Raw genomic sequence first — 5,603 nt, 5'->3', positions numbered from 1 at the left:
GAAGCGGGCTTGGGCCATTGGTTGATTGTGGCTTCCAAGACAATGCGAATGGCAGTTGACCGTTGAAGCGGGCATGGGCCATGGGGTTGATTTTGGCTTCCAAGACAATGCGAATGGCAGTTGACCGTTGATGCGGGCTTGGGCCATGGGTTGATTTTGGCTTCCAAGACAATGCGAATGGCAGTTGACCGGTGAAGCGGGCATTGGCCACCCTACTCTTTGCAAAGAAAGAAATAACACCAAAAGATGGATTGCCTAGTGACAACGTTTTCTTTCAATTTCACAGTCGATAGAACGGGCAGACGGTCTGCTGCATCGAAAATGATATGCCAGGGCTCCAGATGCAGCTAATCTCCCTACTTGAGTTCGTCGCAAACTGTGTTTTTTGGTTCGCATAGCTGACCGGCCCAAGGCCAGTCACAACACTTATATCCTCCATTGCAAGCAGAAGAGGATTTGCAAAATGTATTTCTTATTTGCCTGAAAAAGAGACAATAATTAAGTAGCCGTCCTGGCCCTCACTTACATCCTTCACCTGTATGTTCAAGTCTTTGATAAAAATAATCAACCAATGAAAGCATCTTTCGATGGAAGAAAAGGTGACGGTGAACGAACCCTTTTGAAAACACCCAAATCCTGGAACTCCCAGACAAGAAATTCTTACCTCTCTAACTTGAAGTTCTTCGAATCTGAAAGAGAAGTTTTAATTATTTCAAGTTATTGGGAAAATTGATCACCAAGATATACAACATATGTTTTTCAGTTTGGCTTTTTTTCATGGGAGGCTAATCCGAGCACCAACCATCAAAAAACGGGTTCGCCATATAATGAGCGCCAAAGACACACATTCATTTGACCTCTCGCGCCAGCTAGGTATTCAGTAAAACGACTTTCTCAAGGCCGCAAGCGACACAATGACGGGCAACGTAATAGCGATGTGGTGGTATTGACCGCCCCGTCATAAATGGTGCGTTTGTCACCACCTGTCTTCCGGCCGATACCACGGTCACCATGGAATTATTATTGGTGAATCATGGATCGACCAGCTCATCCCTCTTAAGATTTTCACACAAACTTCAGATCGCGTACGAAATGGTGTCTAATTATCATCAACGATGTGTGTACGTATGGAAACTTAGGTGGGTCAGACAAGTATTCAGAAAAACATTGGCTAAGAATGGTTTGATATATAGATCTACTTTTTAGCAAGGCGGCACATCAGAGCACATTATCAATATAAATACAGTGGAACCCCGGTAACACGACCACTCATGGGACCGTGGTCGGAGTGGTCGTGTTACCGGGGTGGTCGTGTTAGCGAGGTTGGGAATCCCCAGACGAAATACATGATTATTTTTCCCGCCAAAATTGCCGACTGCATGGTGTGTATATGCTGTACTACCATAGCAACGCTGCCTGATTGAGATGATGCACGCTCCAAAGTTTTGTTATCATGCCTCGCAAGAACAGTTCGTCGATAAAATTACATGTTACATTCTCAGAATGAGTTAGAAAAGGTAATTTTGTAACTCATTTTATCCACAAAGTTTCATTATCTGCCCGACGTGACGCATTTGCGGGCAATTTGGTGAATCATCATCCATGTACCCGACTGTTTGTGACGATTGAAGTAAACTTGTCGTATGATTCCACGTGAATGATGAGTTGAGTAATGCTACAGTTTTAATCAAATCTATTTTCAGTCAAAATATTTAAAGAGATATAAAATGATACTGTAGTAAATCAACCAAGTTCTCCGTATCATAAAACATTCAAACGTCTCGCAAGCTTGTTATTGTCATAAGTGTGGTCTTCAAACTACTCGCCGTTTATTATAAGTTCATATGCAAATCACGCAAATCACATGATTTTGCTGCTGCTGAGTGCGCATGTCTGGTACTGAACTGGCTCAGTAATGAAAACAAACCATGAAAACGTTAGAAAAGGAAAGTTTATTTATTCATTTACACTTATACAATTGATCATACCTGCAAAATCACATTGTATTTTTTGTTTTCATATGTATTCCTAGGCCATTGTCCCCGTCTCAACAAAGCTTGGCAGCGAGGTGCTAATTACTATGCCGCGGTCGCGACCGATTACGGCAATTAGGCCTGGTAGTCGGGTTAGCGGGGTTGATTTTCAGTTTGGGACCGGCCAAGCCAGTGGTCGCGGTCGGGGTACCAAGGTGGTCGTCTTAGCGGGGGTCTCTTAATGGTAATTAGAGAGGAAACCATTCGGGACCGGAGAATCGTGGTCGCGTTAGCGGGGTGGTCGCGTTACCGGGTTGGTCGCCAACCGGGGTTCCACTGTATCACGATATTCAGGCTAATCCATCGTCCTGAACGCGACGTGTGAAAACCTTGGAGAAGACAATATATAATATGCTTACCTGCAGCTGGGAAGCCAACTGCTATCACAACGACAAGTAGGATCAGGATGGCTTGCTTCATTTTAGAACGCTGAAACAGAGAGTTACAATCAATACGCATCACCAAGTTCATGATGAAGGGGCCACAAAGATATGAATACCACTTTAACGGAATACAAGCCTAACGGCGTCAGGTTCACAATGGGATTTGTTAGGCAACAGGCCACTGGAACTTAGGTAATATCTGATATATCGAGGGCCGCAGACCTGAGTGAGGTCAAAAGGACAGCGCAGCAGAGCAACTCCCTTCTTAAATTCCCCCTCAGAATGACCCGGTGAGTGCCCCGAAAACTTAGAATATTTCTGTGTAGGAAAAAATTAAATTTAATGATTCTGAGGCGGAGCAGAACTGGGGTCTACCGTGTGACTGGCAGAGAGTGTGGCCATGTCACTAGGCCACCGACGCAGCTTGCCGACTAGCAACAAACTAGTATACATACACGTATATACGAAGACAACAGCTAGTATTCACCCGAACGTTTACTTCCGCTTGCTTCGCGATTGAAAGTTTGGCAGAACATTATTCGAGAAAAACAAACATGTTAAAGAACCTTTGCTTACCAACTGGAAATTTTTGACGACAAATTAAAAGAAAAAAGAGTCACAGTGTCAGTGTCAAAAAAGTCAAGTAAAGCATTTACCAACCTGCAAATATTCTCTGGATAAAGTGAATACCTTCTCCTAAGCTCGCTCTGAACAAAGAGTGAATGATAAGAAGCGTGTAGAACATGGGACTGATATATACCATTCAGTAAATCTCAGCAAGCAATTCGTCACTGGCAGCTGTCGTTTCGAGACCACTTGGCGGCTTCAAGCCGAAAGAGAAGTCACGCGTTTATCGTATCACCCAAACACCACAACAAGCTTTTGTGAATTACACTCCGAACGCAGTGGACCGGCCTCTCCCCCCGCCAGTAAAAATATGATGACGAAAAAGACTGCCCCGGGACTGTGAATAATGATGCTCGATCCTCGATTTGCGAGTTGTCTCGTATTCAGAGGGACTTTCGCCCTTCAAACGACATATATGCCCGTAGAATCCATGCAATGCGCCTCTCATGCCAAAATCGTATCCGCCGACGGTTTATATACGAGTGTATATTTTTAGCCCACCTCTTAGCAGAGGTGAGCTTATCCCATACCGTGGCGTCCGTCGTCCGTCGTCGTCGTCGTCGTCGTCGTCGTCGTCGTCGTCGTCGTCGTCGTCGTCGTCGTCGTCGTCGTCCGTCGTCCGTTAGCAGGGCACGTTTCGTAACTGTTAGAGCTATTGAGTTGAAACTTGGTACACATGTACCCTTATGTAATGACACCTTGGAGACCAAGTTTCGGTCCGATTCGTTTCATGGTTTGGCCACCAGGGGGCCAAACGTTAAAAGTGAAAATATGCAATATCTCCCTTGATAGTAGTCGGGAAATTTTGAAAAAAATATGGTAGGTACTTCTAGCAAAGGTGCATCATATATCCTCCGGGTTTTTGATTTGATCTCCTTTTCAAGGTCACAGAGGTCAAATGGTGTAAATTGGCCGTTAGGATGTAACGATGGCACGTTTCTAAACTGCAATGACTATTGATACCAAATTTGGTACTCATTTACCCCTTAGTCAGGTGATCTCAGGGACCGAAGTTTGGTCCAATATGATTCACCACTTGACCACCAGGGGGCAAAATCCAAAAACCTTAAAAATGTGATTATTCCTTAACTTCTTGCCCGATTGCCACCAATTTGATATCATGGGTACATCTAACCACCATACAGTATATGTCACACAGGTTTTTAATTTGACCTTCTTGTCAAGGTCACAGAGGTCAAATGGCGTAAATTCGCCGTCAGGCCGTAACTATGGCACGTTTCTTAACCGCAATGACTATTGATCACAAATTAAGTACACATGTACCCCTTGGTCAGGTGATCTTAGGTACCGAAGTTTGGTGCGATCTGATTTGCCGTTTGGCCTCCAGGGAGGGGGCCAAATCCTAAATTCTTCAAAATGCCATTATTTCTAGTAATGACTTGCCCGATTGGCACCAATTTTATATCATAGGTACATCTAATTCTAACAACCATTCAATGTGTCACCCGGGTCTTCTTTGATTTGACCTACTTTTCAAGGTCACAGAGGTCGAATGTACTGTAAATTTGCCATTTTGGGGAAATTGTAATTGCTTGGACCTACATCAAACCTAACACTACATGACACAATACCATGCTCTTTATCCATCTTTCCTCCACATGAGGTGAGCACAATGGCCCTGGCCATTTCATCTAAAAATCTGCGCAAGTCTTTGTTGATTTCATTGATGAACTCCCAATTTTCTCTATCAATTGCTTGAACACTCGACAGTTGGGGAGATTTAGCGATGGCACATTTCTGCAAAATGTTATACATTTGACCACGTGCGGACGCCGTCTAGTATCTCCATGGCATAGTATAGTTGAATGAGAGAGTTTCGATGGCGACAACTCGCAAAACGGGCATCCTTTCCCTGATCGTGCACGTATTACCGTTCGATCGTAAAATCGATGACGATTATCAGATGCAAATCTTTGATTCGACTTGGCTGTGCAGTGACTATTCTAAGATTTAAGAAGCTATGTCTCTCTATGCATGTTGGTCATCATTATACTACTGGGGTGATGATCAGTGAGCACACAGAGGCACTGACATGTACGAATATCCTTGGCTTGACGGCGCACCTATACCGTTCGATCGTAAAATCGATGACGATTATCATGACCTTCATTGTTCAAAGGGCCAGCTGCAAATCTTTGATTCGACATGGCTGTGCAGTGACTATTCTAAAATTTAAAAAGCTATATGTCTCTCTATGCATGTTGGTCATCATTATACTACTGGGGTGATGATCAGTGAGCACACAGAGGCACTGACATGTACGAATATCCTTGGCTTGACGGCGCACCTATACCGTTCGATCGTAAAATCGATGACGATTATCATGACCTTCATTGTTCAAAGGGCCAGCTGCAAATCTTTGATTCGACATGGCTGTGCAGTAACTATTCTAAAATTTAAGAAGCTATGTCTCTCTATGCATGTTCGTCATCATTATACTACTGGGGTGATGATCAGTGAGCACACAGAGGCACTGTCTGGACAAATTGTTGACATCATGAGTAAAGGGACTCCGCCCATTGGACCACGCTCCCTTCCA

At 44.0% G+C, this 5,603-nt stretch overlaps 1 long non-coding RNA gene across 1 annotated transcript; it reads right to left on the bottom strand.

Annotated features, from left to right (window-relative positions):
• Window positions 1-251: 251 nt before the first annotated feature.
• Window positions 252-3,159, bottom strand: LOC135488742 (uncharacterized). The gene is made up of 4 exons (XR_010447033.1): window positions 3,077-3,159; window positions 2,393-2,462; window positions 665-689; window positions 252-480 (listed from the first exon to the last, which is right to left on the bottom strand). It is a non-coding gene; the product is annotated as an uncharacterized LOC135488742 (long non-coding RNA).
• Window positions 3,160-5,603: the final 2,444 nt, after the last annotated feature.

The sequence above is a fragment of the Lineus longissimus genome, chromosome 5 (assembly GCF_910592395.1).
Source record: "Lineus longissimus chromosome 5, tnLinLong1.2, whole genome shotgun sequence".
NCBI classification, from domain to species: Eukaryota; Metazoa; Nemertea; class Pilidiophora; order Heteronemertea; family Lineidae; genus Lineus; species Lineus longissimus.
This window is presented reverse-complemented; position numbering and strand designations above follow the sequence as displayed.